At 41.6% G+C, this 19001-nt stretch overlaps 1 non-coding gene across 1 annotated transcript; it reads left to right on the top strand.

The window, feature by feature from the left end:
- The first annotated feature begins 12855 nt into the window (after window positions 1–12855).
- LOC130978777 (small nucleolar RNA R71) lies at window positions 12856–12963 on the top strand. The gene has a single exon (XR_009086392.1). It is a non-coding gene; the product is annotated as a small nucleolar RNA R71 (small nucleolar RNA).
- The last annotated feature ends 6038 nt before the right edge of the window (window positions 12964–19001 follow it).

Here is a 19001-nt window from a genome sequence, read left to right on the forward strand (position 1 = left end):
TAAGACACTTAGTGAAGTTTCAAACTTCCATCACAATTCAGCAATTAAGTACAACTGCAATTCAAACTTAAAGCAGGGGTGCATGCAAACTTCCAATATCAGCAATTCACAGTACAAGCAATTAAGTGACAATACAAAACTGCAATAACTCAAACTTAAAGCAGGGTGCATGCAAACTTCCAATATCAGCAATTCACAGTACAAGCAATTAAGTGACAATACAACCTTTTAGCATCTTCTTTGTTGTTCATCATCCTTCCTAGCCTTGGTGTTCTCTTTGATGATGATGTATATTCCTTCCATGAGATTGATTGTCTTCCTGCAAAGCTATTAGAAGTTGCTTGTTCCCCAAGCACTTTGAGAATTGTTTAGCATGCATGTATGTTTGTAGCCTCTGAACTTAGATTGGTGTGTGAACACCAAACTTAGTTCCTTGCCATATGCAGCAATTTGGATCATATGCAGAAAACATGTGCTTTTATTAAGAAAATAACTATGAACTAGAAAAAAAATCTATGAACTAGAAATTAAACTATTGTTTAAGTAGTTTCCTGATTGGTTGGAGCTAGTGACTAGTCATGCTGGGTAGAAATGTGCTTTTAATGAAGTTTTTGGTGGAACACCAAACTTAGAATCTCACATTCACCCTTGAATTGTTTTGGGTGTGCAACACCCAAACTTAGCTCCTTGCAATACAGATAAATCTACTTAACTCTTTTATTGAAATAACTAGAAAAGAAAAACTACCTTTGGTTGGGTTGCCTCCCAACAAGCGCTCGTTTACTGTCATTAGCTTGACATGCTGTTCCTGACTTTCTTCCTCTTCCTCCAGTTTGTAAGAGGAATACTTCAAGTGGATAAAGGAGCTAGTTAGTGCCCCTTGTTGTGAATGCTCTTTCCAGCAAGCTTTCCCTTGTGATTGGCTTGAGTGAACTTGCTTGTTGGCTCAGGAGTTGGATTGTTCTTCAACCTTCTCTTCTTCATGGATATGGTCCTTTGTTCTCGGTCACAATCCTCATTTTGGTGCTTGTTTCTACTGCCTTCACATCCTTGATCTCAGAACTGGTTGTTTTTGGACAGTTGGAGTATCCTGTTCATCAAAAGCTTCCTGAATTTGTGGTTCAATGAACCCTTCTCTTTGCAACTCTCTTTCATTGGAGTGTGATCTCCCTTGATTGACTTTCTCCCTTCTTGTTCTTCTGATTCCTCCCTTGGGTTTGCCATGGTATCACTAGAAGAATTAGTAGGAGGGATTTGCTTTGATAGATATCCAATTTGTGCTTCTAGCTTTTGAATGGCCGCACCTTGATTTTGTAAGTTGGATATCACTTTTTCCTTAAAGCCTTTCAAATCGGCCACATCTCTGCCCATAGTTGCAAGCATTCCTTCTATCTGGTTAACTGATCATGAAGTGATTGGTTCGGATTGGGTTGATGAGGTTGATTATCTTGGCTGCGATATGGTGGCGGGGAGTATGTGTTTTGTGTGGGCTGATAGAGCCTTTGGTTGGGGTTTGGTAGTGGTTGACTCTTGTGTGTAGTGGAATGAGTCTTGTGGATAGTGAAATGAATTGGTGGAGAGTTTCTCATGAATTTTGATTGACCAAAAGATGATGGATACTCCTCTCTTTTTTGCAATGTGCTCAGTCTCAAACAATACTCATCCAAAGATAGTGGAAATTCCATAGTGAGGCAATATCACAAACAGCTAGTGGTTAGTATGCTAACAAGTGAATAAGCAAAGAAAACAAATTAAAATTTGCTGAAATTAGCAGTAATAAACTGAAACAAAAACTATTAACAAAAGAAAAGAAAAATTGCTCAATCTAGTTAACTTCCAATTTGAGAATTGTCAATCGAAAACCAATCCCCGGCAACGGCGCCATAAACTTGATGCGCATAAACTTGATATGCTACGATTTTAGGAAATTGCACGATCGGCAAAATTCCTTCCGGCAAGTGCACCGGTTATCGTCAAGTAAAAACTCACAATAGAGTGAGGTCGAATCCCACAAGGATTGGTTGAGTGAGCAATTCGGATTAGAAGTATGTTCTAGTTGAGCGGAATCAAGATTTAGATGAGAATTGCGGAATGTAAAATTGCATGAATTAAAGAGCGAGAAGCTAAATTGCTGAAATTAAAAGGGATGGGGGTGATTGCATGAATTTAATTACAGAATGTAAAGAGAAAGTGGTAGATCAGAAATGGGGAATTCATTGGGTTTCAGGAGATATTGAGATCTCCGAATCAAAACGTCTTATCCCTTCCTCAACCAATGCATTCATTGAATTTTGCTTGGCAATCTTATATGATTGGATCCCAATCCCTTGGCTCACCAATTCTCTCTAAAACAAACAAATTCCCAATCCCTTGGTTTAAATGTTCATAAAGAGATGATGCTCGATCACTGATTATACCACACAGTTTCATGAACCACAATTTGGTAGGATTACATGTCACAATATCCATCCAAACCCCAATCCAATTCACTGTGAGAAAGCTTCTCTAGCATGAATCCTCCATTCCTTTCCCAAGGTTCCGAAGGATTCCAATTATGGGTAGTTTCTTTCCCAAGACAACTACCCAATGGAATTAGATCGAGAAGCTTTCTAACAAAATTCAAGAGAAAAGATTGAAGAAGAAGATAAAACTATTATTGATTCATTGAATTACAATAGAGCTCCCTAACTCAATGAAAGGGGTTTAGTGAGTCATAGCTCTGAATTCAATTACAAAATATGAAAAGTAGCAAAATGATCAAAAAGTTCCCCCCCGTGTAAAAAGTCCCCCTCAGGGGCTGGATTCCCCTTCAATCCCCTTTTTTTTTTTTAATGCAGAAACTAAGGCCTTTAAATAGGCTCCCTAAATTACAAAATGAAAATGAAATTAAAAGCAAATTACAATCAAATGAAAATAAACTATTCTAGATGCTTCTTGTGGCCTTGATTTGGTGTTGTTGATGGGCCTTGCTTGCTTGAAGGGTAGAGTGACATAATTGATCCAAAAAGGATAATGATCCATTAAACTACACTCAAACGTTGCACCCCCCTTTCTTGAGTCGTCACTTTGTTCTCTTGTCAACCTTGCCAATTTGATGCCAAATATAGACTATTATACCTCGTTGGAAAGCTATGGATGTCAGCTTTCTAACGCAACTGGAAGCACCTCAATTGGATCTCTACAACTCGAGTTATACTCCATGGAAGGTGAAGAGGTCAGCTGGCCTGATTGCATGTTGGTACTATGCTCTTCTATGCACATTACGGGGCTGTTTTCTCCCTCAATTTTTAGTATCCACCATGCATGCCATATATGCTTGGAAAGCTCTAGATGGCTTCTTTCCAATGCATTTTGAATCACCTCATTTGGAGTTTTGTAGCTCAAGTTATTTATGTTTGAAGAAGGCATGGTCAAGCTGTTCCATATAACACGTTTAAGCTCCAGTTTAAGCTTAAACTGGAGCTTAAACGCTGGCACTCCCTGGAGGCACAAGCTCGAGCACGTTTAAGCTTCAGTTTAAGGTTAAACTGGAGCTTAAACGTGGAAATGCAAAACGCAACCCTGGAGGAGAATGTCGAACACGTTTAAGCTCCAGTTTAAGGTTAAACTGGAGCTTAAACGTGGAATGGCTCCCTGATGCATTTTATTTCTGGCGTTTAACTTCCAGTTTAAGGTTAAACTGGAGGTTAAACGCCACTTTCAGCCCTTTCCTCAGCTTTCATGATTTTGGCGTTTAAACTCCAGTTTAAGCTTAAACTGGAGCTTAAACTCCACATGTGATGTTCAAGCTTCCTTTATTGATTTTGTTGCTTCCTTGCCTAGCCTCTTCTTCCCTGAAATCATCCAAACAACTGCATCAAAGTCTTGCAAAAATTCATGAGAATTCTTCCATTCATAGCATTCAAGGAATATAACTAAAAACTCATGGAATTTGCATCAAAATCTTCATGTTTGAATGATTTAAGACAAGCATGACTATTTGGCCCAAATGATTACTTAAGGCTCAAGAAAATGCATAAAACAACTAAAAATAAAAGAAAAAGGCTAGTGAAACTAGCCTAAGATGCCTTGGCATCACAGAACTCCAAATGGCGCGCTCTCAACGGCGTTGGAAAGTAGACATCCAGAGCTTTCCAGCAATATATAATAGTCCATACTTTATTCGGAAATTGATGACGTAAATTGGCGTTGAACGCCAAGTACATGCTGCTGTCTTGAGTTAAACGCCAGAAACACGTCATGATCCGGAGTTGAATGCCCAAAACACGTTATAACTTGGAGTTCAACTCCAAGAGAAGCCTCAGCTCGTGGATAGACCAAGCTCAGCCCAAACATACACCAAGTGGGCCCCGAAAGTGGATTTATGCATCAATTATTTACTCATGTAAACCCTAGTAGCTATTCTAGTATAAATAGGATAATTTACTATTGTATTAGACATCTTTTGACAGTTTAATCTTTGGACTGTTTAGTCTTTGATCACTCGGTCTTTTGATCATTCAGGGGGCTGGCCATTCGGCCATGCCTGAACCTTTCACTTATGTATTTTCAACGGTGGAGTTTCTGCACACCATAGATTAAGGGTGTGGAGCTCTGCTGTACCTCAAGTTTCAATACAATTACTATTACTTTCTATTCAATTATCTTTTATTCTTATTCCAAGATATACGTTGCACAACACTTTGATGAATGTGATGATCCGTGACACTCATCATCATTCTCACTTATGAACGCGCGTGATTGACAACCACTTCCGTTCTACCTTAGGCCGGGCACATATCTCTTAGATTCCCCAACAGAATCTTCGTGGTATAAGCTAGATAGATGGCGGCATTCATGGGGATCCAGAAAGTCTAACCTTGTCTGTGGTATTCCGAGTAGGATCCCGAGAATCCGGAAAGTCTAACCTTGTCTGTGGTATTCCGAGTAGGATTCCGGTATTGAATGACTGTGACGAGCTTCAAACTCCTGAAGGCTGGGCGTTAGTGACAAATGCAAAATAATCAAGGGATTCTACTCCAACCTGATTGAGAACCGACAGATGATTAGCCGTGCTGTGACAGAGCATTTGGACCATTTTCACTGAGAGGATGGGATGTAGCTATCAACAAGGGTGATGCCTCCAGACGATTAGCCGTGCAGTGACAGCGCATAGGACCATTTTTCCGAGAGGATTAAAAGTAGCCATTGATGATGGTGATGCCCTACATACAGCTTGCCATGGAAAGGAATAAGAAGGATTGGATGAAAGCAATAAGAAAGTAGAGATTCGAAAGGATTCTAGCATCTCTACACGCCTATCTGAAATTCCCACTATTGATTTACATAAGTATTTCTATCCCTTTTTATTTTCTATTCATTATTAATTATTCGAAAACCCATAAACCAATTTAATCTGCCTAACTGAGATTTACAAGGTGACTATAGCTTGCTTCATACCAACAATCTCTGTGGGTACTAATACCATGGATGCTCCGAGGAGAGTCACCATCAAGGAAGCGGGTGCACCGGATTATGTCCTTCAACCCCTTCATGTAACTCACCCCAACTTGAATGCAAACTTTGAATTGAAGACCGCTTTGATCAACCTCTTACCCAAGTTTCACGGGCTTCCCGCACAAGACCCTATTCGACATCTCAAGGACTTCCATCGCATATGCTCAACTACTAGACGGGAAGGGTCCGATGAAGTTGCTATATGGTTGTTTGCTTTCCCCTTCTCCCTCGAAGATAAGGCTAAAGAATGGTTCTACACTCTCTCTAGTGAAGTCACCTCCGATTGGGACCTACTTAGAAGAGGATTCTTGGATAAATTCTTGCCCCCGGAGAAGATGGATAGGCTAAGGAAGGAAATGTCTTGTATTGTGCAAGGTGAGACGGAACCACTCTATGAGTATTGGGAACGGTTTCGCAAACTACTAGATGCATGCCCTAATCACATGATCGACACCCAAGTATTGCTTGGATACATATGTCAAGGGATGCGAGAGCAAGATAGAACCCTCTTGGACACTTCTAGCAATGGTTCTTTGTCCAAATATAAAACCGCGGAGGAGGCATGGCAACTTATCATTGACTTAGCCGAATCCAATCAACATATGAGGCGAAGAGTCAACCGTCCAAGGACCGTGAATGAGGTATCAACTAGTAGTGAAACCACCGCTCTAACTCAATCCTTGAATGAGATGACATCCATCTTGAGGCAACTCCAATTGAACCAACAACAACCACAACAACCTCAATCATACCAACAACACCCTCCACCACCTCAACAACACAACCAACAATTGGTCCCTCAAAAAGTATGTGGCATTTGCTCTTGCTACTCTCACTACACGGATGAGTGCCCAAGCCTTCAAGAAGACAATACCTTGGCGGCTACCCATAATTTCTATGACCGCCCCAATCAAGGGTACTACCAAGGCGGTAATTCTAACTAAGGGCATCCATATCAAGGAGGAGGCTACAACCAAGGAAGTGGACACAATAATCAAAATTGGAGAGACAACCATCAACAAGGGAATAGGGACAACAACAACAATGGAGGAGGTCAAAGATGGGGCAACAACTCGCAAAACTTCTCACAAAACCGGCCATACAACTCACAAAACCAACCATACAACCAACAAAACCCACAAAGAAACTACCAAACATACCAACCACCACATCAAAGACCACCACCCAACCAATCACAAGCTCCCCAACTCACATATGCAACACCCCTCCAACCAAGACGAAACACTCCGGACCATTATCCAAGGCCAAAAGGAACTACAAAACACACTTGCTTCCGGTCTCACCGGCCTCACCTCTACATTACAAGCTCTTCTTGCACGTATGGATACACCATCAACTCCCACTCCTCAACCCCCAATCCAAAGTGTCATTCCCTCTCAACCTCAACCAAATCCAAAGGGGGGCATCAATGCCATCACCCTTAGATCCGGTACGCAACTAAAAGAGAAGGAAACAAAGGACTCAAGTCCTATCACAACCACCCAAGAGGAAGAGGAAATGGATATAGAAGAGATAGTGGAAGAGAAGACATCACAAGTCATAGTTGAGGATGAAGCCCCGCCAACAAAGGAAACAACCAAGGCCAAGAGAACATTGGAAGAAGAAATTGCTCAACCACTCCCATTCCCAACGCTTGCAAAGAAAGCTAGAAAGCGCATGGAACTCGACCCCAAAATGGTAGAAATGTTTAAGAAAGTTGAGGTAACCATCCCCCTCTTTGATGCTATCCATCAAGTTCCTAGATCTGCAAAATTTCTCAAAGATCTATGCATAAACAAGGATAGGATTCTTGAACTAGAAACCATCCCATTGGGGAGTTCTATTTCCGCTTTAATGGGAGCATTGCCCGAGAAGTGTGATGATCCGGGCCCTTGTATGGTCACTTGCACCGTTGGTGCGCGAAATTGTGAACAATACTTTTTCACAACTCTCATAATCCCCGGTCATGAACTCCAAAAACTTGGTAGCTCAATTCCATGGCATTACACAACTTCGCACAACTAACCAGCAAGTGCACTGGGTCGTCCAAGTAATAAACCTTACGCGAGTAAGGGTCGATCCCACGGAGATTGTTAGTATGAAGCAAGCTATGGTCATCTTGTAAATCTTAGTCAGGCAGACTCAAATGGATATGGTGATGAACGAAAATAACATAAAAGATAAAGATAGAGATACTTATGTAATTCATTGGTAGGAACTTCAGATAAGCGCATGAAGATGCCTTCCCTTCCGTCTCTCTGCTTTCCTACTGTCTTCATCCAATCCTTCTTATTCCCTTCCATGGCAAGCTTGTGTAGGGTTTCACAGTTGTCAATGGCTACCTCCCATCCTCTCAGTGAAAACGATTGCATATGCTCTGTCACAGCACGCGGAATTCAGCTGTCGGTTCTCGGTCAAGCCGGAATAGAATCCATCGATTCTTTTGCGTCTGTCACTAACGCCCCGCCTGCTAGGAGTTTGAAGCACGTCACAGTCATTCAATCATTGAATCCTACTCAGAATACCACAGACAAGGTTAGACCTTCCGGATTCTCTTGAATGCTGCCATCAGTTCTCGCCTATACCACGAAGATTCCGGTTAAAGAATCCAAGAGATATTCACTAGAGCCTTGGGTGCTTGTAGAACAGAAGTGGTTGTCAGTCACCTTGTTCATAGGTGAGAACTATGATGAGTGTCACAGATCATCACATTCATCAAGTTGAAGAACAAGTGATATCTTGGACAAAGAACAAGCGGAATTGAATAGAAGAACAATAGTAATTGCATTAATACTCGAGGTACAGCAGAGCTCCACACCTTAATCTATGGTGTGTAGAAACTCCACCGTTGAAAATACATAAGCATAAGGTCTAGGCATGGCTGAATGGCCAGCCTCCCAATGATCTAAGATAGCATAAAACACGAAGATAGCTACCCAGATATCTCAATACAATAGTAAAAGATCCTACTTATAGAAAACTAGTAGCCTAGGGTGTACAGAGATGAGTAAATGACATAAAAATCCACTTCCGGGCCCACTTGGTGTGTTCTTGGGCTGAGCAATGAAGCATTTTCGTGTAGAGACTCTTCCTGGAGTTAAACGCCAGCTTTTATGCCAGTTTGGGAGTTTAACTCCCATTTGGGTGCCAGTTCCAGCGTTTAACGCTGGAATTCCTGAGGGTGACTTTGAACGCCGGTTTGGGCCATCAAATCTTGGGCAAAGTATTGACTATCATATATTGCTGGAAAGCCCAGGATGTATACTTTCCAACGCCGTTGAGGGCGCGCCAATTAAGCTTCTGTAGCTCCAGAAAATCCACTTCGCGTGCAGGGAGGTCAGAATCCAACAGCATCTGCAGTCCTTTTCAGTCTCTGAATCAGATTTTTGCTCAGGTCCCTCAATTTCAGCCAGAAAATACCTGAAATCACAGAAAAACACACAAACTCATAGTAAAGTCCAGAAAAGTGATTTTTAACTAAAAACTTATAAAAATATACTAAAAACTAACTAGATCATACCAAAAACATACTAAAAACAATGCCAAAAAGTGTATAAATTATCCGCTCATCACAACACCAAACTTAAATTGTTGCTTGTCCTCAAGCAACTAAAAATCAAATAAGATAAAAAGAAGAGAATATGCAATGAATTCCAAAAACATCTATGAAGATCAGTATTAATTAGATGAGCGGGGCTTTTAGCTTTTTGCCTCTGAACAGTTTTGGCATCTCACTCTATCCTTTGCAACTCAGAATGATTGGCTTCTTTAGGAACTCAGAATCCAGATAGTGTTATTGATTCTCCTAGTTAAGTATGATGATTCTTGAACACAGCTACTTTATGAGTCTTGGCCGTGGCCCAAAGCACTCTGTCTTCCAGTATTACCACCGGATACATACATGCCACAGACACATAATTGGGTGAACCTTTTCAGATTGTGACTCAGCTTTGCTAAAGTCCCCAATTTAGAGGTGTCCAGGGTTCTTAAGCACACTCTTTTTGCCTTGGATCCCAACTTTATTCTTTCTTTTTCTTTCTTTTTCTCTTTCCCCCCCTTTTTTTTTCGTTTTTTTTTTGTATTCACTGCTTTTTCTTGCTTCAAGAATCATTTTTATGATTTTTCAGATCCTCAGTAACATGTCTCCTTTTTCATCATTCTTTCAAGAGCCAACATTCATGAACCACAAATTCAAGATACATATGCACTGTTTAAGCATACATTCAGAGAACAAGAGTATTGCCACCACATCAAAATAATTAAACTATTATAAAATTCAAAATTCATGCAATTCTTTCTTTGTTTTTCAATTAAGCACGTTTTTATTCAAGAAAGGTGATGGATTCATAGGACATTCATAACTTTAAGGCATAGACACTAAGACACTAATGATCACAAGACACAAACATGGATAAACATAAGCATAAAATTCGAAAAACAGAAGAATAAAGAACAAGGAAATCAAAGAACGGGTCCACCTTAGTGATGGCGGCTCTTTCTTCCTCTTGAAGATCCTATGGAGTGCTTGAGCTCCTCAATATCTCTTCCTTGTCTTTGTTGCTCCTCCCTCATGATTCTTTGGTCTTCTCTAATTTCATGAAGGATGATGGAGTGTTCTTGATGCTCCACCCTTAGTTGTCCCATGTTGGAACTCAACTCTCCTAGGGAGGTGTTTAGTTGCTCCCAATAGTTTTGTGGAGGAAAGTGCATCCCTTGAGGCATCTCAGGGATCTCATGATGAGTGGGGTCTCTTGTGTGCTCCATCCTCTTCTTAGTGATGGGCTTGAGGTCATGCCTTCTCAGTTGAACCGGCTTCCTTCTTGAATCTCTCTTTCATTGAACGCCCTCTTCATAAATGTCTATGAGGACTTGGTCCAACCTTTGATCAAAGTTGACCCTTCTTCATGGCCACAACTTCATAGAAGTGGTCTTGATGCACCCTTGAGATGAATCTCTCCATCTCCCATGACTCGGAGGTGGAAGCTTTTTGCCTTCCCTTTCCTCTTTCTAGAGGTTTCTCCGGCCTTGGATGCCATAAATGGTTATGGAAAAATGAAAAAGCAACGCTTTTACCACACCAAACTTAAAAGGTTTGCTCATCCTCGAGCAAAAGAAGAAAGAAGAGAGTGGAAGAAGAAGAAATGAGGAAGAAGGGAATGGCTTTTGTGTTCGGCCAAAGAGGGGGAGAAGTGGTTTGAATTTGAAGGGTGAGGTAGGTGGGGTTTTATGAAGGATGGATGTGAGTGGTGAAGAGGTATTGAGGTGATTGGTAAATGGGTGAAGAAGAAGAGAGAGTGGTGGGGTTGGTGGGGATCCTGTGGGGTCCACAGATCCTGTGGTGTCAAGGAAAAGTCATCCCTGCACCAAATGGCTTTCAAAATCACGTTTTGAGCCATTTCTGGCGTTAAACGCCGGGCTGGTGCCCATTTCTGGCGTTTAACGCCAGCTTCTTGCCCTTTTCTGGCGTTTAACGCCAGTCTGGTGCCCCTTTCTGGCGTTAAACGCCCAGAATGGTGCCAGACTGGGCGTTAAACGCCCAACTGCTAGCCTCACTGGCGTTTAAACGCCAGTGAGTTCTTCCTCCAGGGTGTGCTGTTTTTCTTCCTGTTTTTCATTCTGTTTTTGCTTTTTCAATTGATTTTGTGTCTTCTTATGATCATCAACCTACAAAAAACATAAAATAACAAAAGGAATAGATAAAATATAACATTGGGTTGCCTCCCAACAAGCGCTTCTTTAATGTCAGTAGCTTGACAGATGGCTCTTATGGAGCCTCACATTTTCTCAGAGCAATGTTGGAACCTCTCAACACCAAACTTAGAGTTTGACTGTGGGGGTTCAACACCAAACTTAGAGTTTGGTTGTGGCCTCCCAACACCAAACTTAGAGTTTGACTGTGGGGGCTCTGTTTGACTCTGAATTGAGAGAAGCTCTTCATGCTTCCTCTCCATGGTGACAGAGGGATATCCTTGAGCCTTAAACACAAAGGATTCTTCATTCACTTGAATGATCAGTTCACCTCCATCAACATCAATCACAGCCTTTGCTGTGGCTAGGAAGGGTCTGCCAAGGATGATGGATTCATCCATGCACTTCCCAGTCTCTAGGACTATGAAATCAGTAGGGATGTAATGGTCTTCAACTTTTACCCAAACATTCTCTACAAGTCCATGAGCTTGTTTTCTTGAGTTGTCTGCCATCTCCAGTGAGATTCTTGCAGCTTGTACCTCAAAGATCCCTAGCTTCTCCATTACAGAGAGAGGCATGAGGTTTACACTTGACCCTAAGTCACACAGAGCCTTCTTGAAGGTCATGGTGCCTATGGTACAAGGTATGGAAAACTTCCCAGGATCTTGTCTCTTTTGAGGTAATTTCTGCCTAGACAAGTCATCCAGTTCTTTGGTGAGCAAAAGGGGTTCATCCTCCCAAGTCTCATTTCCAAATAACTTATCATTTAGTTTCATGATTGCTCCAAGGTATTTAGCAACTTGCTCTTCAGTGACATACTCATCCTCTTCAGATGAAGAATACTCATCAGAGCTCATGAATGGCAGAAGTAAATCCAATGGAATCTCTATGGTCTCAATTTGAGCCTCAGATTCCCATGCTTTGCACTCTCCTTTTGGATTTTCTTCAGTATTGCTTGGGAGAGTACTAGGAGGGAGTTCAGTGATTTTCTTGCTCAGCTGACCCACTTGTCCTTCCAAGTTTCTAATGGAGGACCTTGTTTCAGTCATGAAACTTTGAGTGGTTTTGATTATATCAGAGACCATGGTTGCTAAGTCAGAGGTATTCTGCTTAGAACTCTCTGTCTGTTGCTGAGAAGATGATGGAAAAGGCTTGCTATTGCTAAACCTATTTCTTCCACCATTATTGTTGTTGAAACCTTGTTGAGGTCTCTGTTGATCCTTCCATGAGAAATTTGGGTGATTTCTCCATGAAGAATTATAGGTGTTTCCATAGGGTTCTCCTAGGTAATTCACCTATTCCATTGAAGGGTTCTCATGATCATAGGCTTCTTCCTCAGATAAAGCTTCCTTAGTACTGCTTTGGTGCATTTTGCATTCCAGACAGGCTTTGAGAAATCAAATTGACTTGTTGAGTCAATATCTTGTTCTGAGCCAGAATGGCATTCAGAGCATCAATCTCAAGAACTCCTTTCTTCTGATTAGTCCCATTGTTCACAGGATTCCTTTCAGAAGTGTACATGAATTGGTTATTTGCAACCATTTCAATTAGCTCTTGAGCTTCTGTAGGCGTCTTCTTCAAATGAAGAGATCCTCCAGCAGAGCTATCCAAAGACATCTTGGATAGTTCAGAGAGACCATCATAGAAAATACCTATGATGCTCCATTCAGAAAGCATGTCAGAAGGACATTTTCTGATCAATTGTTTGTATCTTTCCCAAGCTTCATAGAGGGATTCTCCATCCTTCTGTCTGAAGGTTTGGACTTCCACTCTAAGCTTACTCAATTTTTGAGGTGGAAAGAACTTTGCCAAGAAGGCATTGACTAGCTTTTCCCATGAGTCCAGGCTTTCTTTAGGTTGTGAGTCCAACCATGTCCTAGCTCTGTCTCTTACAGCAAAAGGGAATAGCATAAGTCTGTAGACCTCAGGGTCTACCCCATTAGTCTTGACAGTGTCACAGATTTGCAAGAATTCAGCTAAAAACTGATGAGGATCTTCCAATGGAAGTCCATGAAACTTGCAATTCTGTTGCATTAGAGAAACTAATTGAGGCTTAAGCTCAAAGTTGTTTGCTCCAATGGCAGGGATAGAGATGCTTCTCCCATAGAAGTCGGGAGTAGGTGCAGTAAAGTCACCCAGCACCTTCCTTGCATTGTTTGCATTGTTGTTGTTTTCGGCTGCCATGGGTTCTTCTTCTTTGAAGATTTCTGTTAGGTCCTCTACAGAGAGTTGTGCCTTAGCTTCTCTTAGCTTTCGCTTCAAGGTCCTTTCAGGTTCAGGGTTAGCTTTAACAAGAATGCCTTTGTCTCTGCTCCTGCTCATATGAAAGAGAAGAGAACAGGAAAATGTGGAATCCTCTATGTCACAGTATAGAGATTCCTTTAGGTGTCAGAGGAAAAGAAAAGTCGAAGACAGAAGTAGAAAATTCGAACTTATCAAAGAAGATGGTGTTCGAATTTTGCATTAAGGAATAGTGTTAGTCCATAAATAGAAGGATGTGAGAAGAGGGGAAGTAATTTTCGAAAATTAAGTAAAAGACTTTGAAAACATTTTGAAAAACACTAATTGATTTTCGAAAATAAGAGTGGGAAAGAAATCAAGTGATTTTTGAAAAAGATTTTCAAATTAGAAGTCAAAAAGATTTGATTGAAAACTATTTTGAAAAAGATGAGGTTAAGAAGATATGATTGGGTTTAAAAAAAATATGTGATTGAGAAGATATGATTTGAAAACAATTTTAAAAAGATTTGATTTTAAAAATTAATAACTTGGCTATCAAGAAAAGATATGATTCAAACATTAAACATTTCTCAACAGAAAAGGCAACATACTTGAAATGTTCAATCAAATCATTAATTGTTAGCAAGTATCTTTGAAAAAGGAAAGAAATTGATTTTGAAAAAGATTTGATTGAAAAATTGATTTGAAAAAGATTTGATTTTGAAAAGATTCTGAAAACTTAAAAAAAATTTGAATTGAAAACAAAATCTTCCCCCTTGTGCCATCCTGGCGTTAAACGCCCAGAATGGTGCACATTCTGGCGTTTAACGCCCAAAACTATACCCTTTTGGGGGTTAAACGCCCAACCAGGCACCCTGGCTGGCGTTTAAACGCCAGTCTGTCCTTCTTCACTGGGCGTTTTGAACGCCCAGCTTTTTCTGTGCAATTCCTCTGCTGTATGTTCTGAATCTTCAATTCTCTGTATTATTGACTTGAAAAGACACAAATTAAAAATATTTTTGGATTTTTAATAATAAAGAATAATCAAAATGCAACTAAAATCAAATAACAATGCATGCCAGACACCAAACTTAGTAGTTTGTATACTACTGACACTAATGAGAATGCATATGAGACACACAAAACACTTCAAGTCAATAGAATTCAAAGATCAGAGCACGGAAATCATCAAGAACATCTTGAAGATCACTAAGACACATGAATGAATGCATGCAATTGACACCAAACTTAAGATGAGACACTAGACTCAAACAAGAAATTTTTGGGTTTTATGATTTTTTTGATTTTTTTGATTTTTTTTTGTTGTGTTTTTCGAAAATTAAGTGGAAAAAGGTATCAAAATTCTTAATGAGAATTCCAGGAATCAGTGCAATGCTAGTCTAAGACTCCGGTCCAGGAATTAGACATGGCTTCACAGCCAGCCAAGCTTTCAAAGAAAGCTTCGGTCCAAAACACTAGACATGGCCAAAGGCCAGCCAAGCCTTAGCAGATCACTGCTCCAAAAGCAAGATTGATAAAAATCAACAAGCTCTTGTGATGATAAGTTGAAACCTCGGTCCAATGAGATTAGACATGGCTTCTCAGCCAGCCAGACTTCAACAAATCATCATGAAACTCTAGAATTCATCTTCAAGAATTTCGAAAAAAAAATACCTAATCTAAGCAACAAGATGAACCGTCAGTTGTCCAAACTGAACAATCCCCGGCAACGGCGCCAAAAACTTGGTGCTGTTGCCGGATTTTGGCACTGATGTTACCGGACAAAGAGCTTGCTCAAAACTTGAACAATCCCCGGCAACGGCGCCAAAAACTTGGTGCGCGAAATTGTGAACAATACTTTTTCACAACTCTCATAATCCCCGGTCATGAACTCCAAAAACTTGGTAGCTCAATTCCATGGCATTACACAACTTCGCACAACTAACCAGCAAGTGCACTGGGTCGTCCAAGTAATAAACCTTACGCGAGTAAGGGTCGATCCCACAGAGATTGTTAGTGTTCCGAGGGTTTGCCTGAAACGTGTAGCTCGGTCGTCTGGAGAGGCCCGAGGTGGGGGGTTCAGTGACCCGAGCTTGATATGCAGAATGGTTGGTGGTGGTACCTGCAATGACACTCCGATGCTTAAGTTAGCATGGGTCCAAGCAGATATGTGTAGATTTGGAATGAATGCCATACCTGGGTGCTCCAGTGTATTTATAGTAGTTGGCGGTGATCTCCCCTGGATAAGATATTCTTATCTTATCTTATCTTTGGGAGTTTTATCTCTATCTTTGTGGAACCGCCTTTCCTAGGCCTTTTCGGCCTTTAGGTTTTGGGCTTTGTTCCTTTTTGATGGGCCTTCCTTGTTTATTGTCCGAGGTCCGACCTTTAGGTGTGAGCTTTAGGACAAGGTCGGACCTCTTATGGATTTGCCGGGTTGGAGGACCTCGGTCAGGGTATGAACAGTGCCCCTGCCCGAGTTCGTCCTTTTTTTGGGAGGTCGTGCTCGGGCATAGTAGTTTTTTCAAAATTCGAAAATGGCCGTTTCTGCATTTATTGCATTTTACCGTTTTTCCTCGATTTCCGTTCGGGCTCTGTGAAGGCTTTATTTATTTGCTCCCTTTCCTCTTTTCTGCGTTTTGTCTTTCTTATGTTTTTGCGAGCACTGCTTCTTCTTTCTCTTTGTTCTGCTTTCCCGAATCTTTCTGTGTGTCTTTCCGGGGTTTCCTCTGTGCCGTCGTTTTGTTCTCCTTGCTTCGGAGCTCTTCGTCTTCGTTTCTTCTTCCAGGTTTGTTCCCATGTTTCTCTTTTCTTGTGATAATATACTTCTGTTCTTTGTGTGGCTCTTGTTTGTTTCTTTTTCTTTATGCCTGGGTTGCCCCAAAAAGAGGCGCCGCCATTGCTGTTGTTTTGATATGGGGGGGGGGCTCTTTTTTGTTCTCTGGTGTTTTTGTTCCTTGCTTTACTGAATGGGTTTTCGCTGTCTTCTTTATGTGATTTTTGCTTGCTGTTGTATTCTTCTTTGTAGGTAAGAATTTTATGTCTCGAAAGGTTCTTCAAGCGATGTCGACTAAAATTCCATGTGGTCTTGATTGGGTAGACCCTCTTCCTCTAAGAGTCCCTTCTGTGGTAGATTCTGAGTATTTAGCTAGGTTCCGTAGGCATTGTAGCATATGTGAAAATAGAGAGTCTGAGAGGGATTATGAACTAGTAGCCCCAGATTCCGAGGAGAGAGTGTGCTTCCCGCCCCTAGATAGTTCTGAGAAGCTCTTCTTTTATGCTTATGATTGTTTTTTCTCTAAGCTGAGTGTCCGACTTCCCTTTACCGATCTGGAGTCCGAGGTGTTATGGTCTTGTAATCTTGCTCCTACGCAGCTCCATCCAAATTCTTGGGCGTTTTTAAAGCTGTTTCAACTTTTGTGTCAATTTTTGGGCATTGCTCCCTCTATTTCTCTTTTTTCCTATTTGTTTGTGTTGACGAAGCCGGGGTCGGGTGGAGGAAAGGTATCTTGGGTCTCTTTTAGGGCTAACCAGGGGAGGAAGTTTTGTACCCTGTATGATGAGTCTTTTCATGATTTTAAGAACTTTTATTTCAAGGTCCGGGCTACTGGAGACGTCCGACCTTTCTTTCTAGATGAGAGTGGGGAGCCTTCTTTTCCTCTTTGTTGGCAGGAGAATGTAGTGTCTACTAAGTATACCTTTGAGAGTCTAGATGAGGTGGAGCAGGCTTTTGTGGGTGTGGTAAGCAGTTTATGGGGTCGGGCACTTCACTTGGACACGAAGAAAATGTTGGGAGATCCAAGCCTTCTCCGTTCCGAGTTAGGTAGTTCCCGACCTCTCCGAGATTCATCTTTTTTAGTATTTTGACTTTGCTTGTTTTGGTGGAATTTCTGTTGTGGTAATCCTCTTCTTTTATTTCTGCAGAGATGTCTTCTCAGGCGGATTCCATGAAGTACCTTCGTCGGACGAAGAAGTCCGTGGCTGCTCGAAATATCGAGGGTGGGGAGGCTTCTGCCCGATCTTCTCCAAAGAAGACTACTGTGGGTGTCACTACTCGGTCGAAGACTATTCCGACTCCCCAGTTTCGTCCTATAAATCAGGATCCTCCGACCTCTGGACCCGGTAACTCTTCCCCTCCTTCGTCCTCGGGTCCTCCTCCCAAGAAGCAGAAGACCTCTCAAGAGCTTGCTGGTTTTAATGATAAGGATTTTGATGCTCTTGGTTGGGTTGAACAGCATATTCTCCCTCAGACTTTTATTTCTACTGATGATGTGTCTATGGAGCACCATTTTCAGTATATGGCGCGGAGCTGTGTCCGGATGGCTAGTCTTCATGCCGCTATTGCCCGGGAGTTCAAGAAATCCCCCATTGGTGCGACCAGTTCCCGACTTGAGAAGGCTCAGTCTGAGTTCAAGAGGATTAGTGAACTGAAGGCTGCTAGGATTTCTGAGCTGGAAGCATCTTTGGAGAAGGAGAAAGCTAAAGCTACCGCGGCTGTGGCGGCAGCGAATGCATCTGAGGAGATGGCGAAGGCGGCGAAGGAGAGTTATACTCGAACATATGCCGAGCTTGTGGAGACAAAGGAGAGGTTGCAATCCGCTCAGGATGATTTTTACGAGTTAGAAGGACACGTGGCTAAGGGTATGGATGCTATGTTTGAGAATTTGAAGGCTCAGGTCCGGGTTCTTGCTCCTGACCTGGATCTGAGTTTATTCAGTACAGATAATGTTGTTGTGGAGGGAAAGATTGTTCCTGCTCCCAACGAGGATGAGGTTCCGGTGTCTGACCCCAAAGTTCCGGTTGCGAACCCGGCTTTACCTTTGGCCGAGGAGGAATCTGGTGTGGAGGTTTTGAACCGAGATGACGGTGCTGTTAAGGCTGTCCCGATTTCTATGGTTCTTCCTCCGCAACCTTCTACCGACGTGGATTCCGGAAAGGATCTTGATTCCCTGTAATCCTTTTGTCTTTGGTTTTTTTTTTTTTTTGCCCGGCCTGTGGGCTCTTTTCTGGATGGTTCCTGTTGAATGCTTTGAACACCTTTTTGCTATTAGCTACTTGTAGTAACTTTTTAGCTTATTATGCGGTGTTTGTTCGCGTTTTGACTTTTAGCTCCGCTTTATGCTTTTTAGTTGTTTTTGGATAACAACCTTTTAGCTAGCGCTTTTTCTGTGAAACTTTGTTTTTTCCTTTTGATTTCGTTTTTTCGCTTGTACTTTTTAGTTGTTTTTGTATAGCAACTTTTTAGTAAGCGTTTTCGAAATCTTTGTTTTCGCCGTTTTAAGGCTTCTTCTCGGATCCGAGCTCTTTCTCGGACCTCGGGTGGGGCGGTCGAGTACTTCCCTTTGTTGGGTCCGACCTTGTCGTTGGTCGGCCTTTTAAGTTATTTTTGTAATCTCTTTTATTTGGCTCTTTGAGCCTTTTCAGAGTTGCTTTATAACTTCTCACATTAATTTGAACCTCGTCGCTTTATCTTTGCCGACCTTGTGTGGTCTTTTGGCAATGATTTTTTGCGTTTTGCCGAGCATAAATTAATGCGCCTTGGCGGGGTACTTTTCAGGATTTGTTTCATCACGAGGAAGAAGAAAAGAAAATAGAAA

This window comes from Arachis stenosperma, chromosome 4 (assembly GCF_014773155.1).
Source record: "Arachis stenosperma cultivar V10309 chromosome 4, arast.V10309.gnm1.PFL2, whole genome shotgun sequence".
Lineage (NCBI taxonomy): Eukaryota > Viridiplantae > Streptophyta > Magnoliopsida > Fabales > Fabaceae > Arachis > Arachis stenosperma.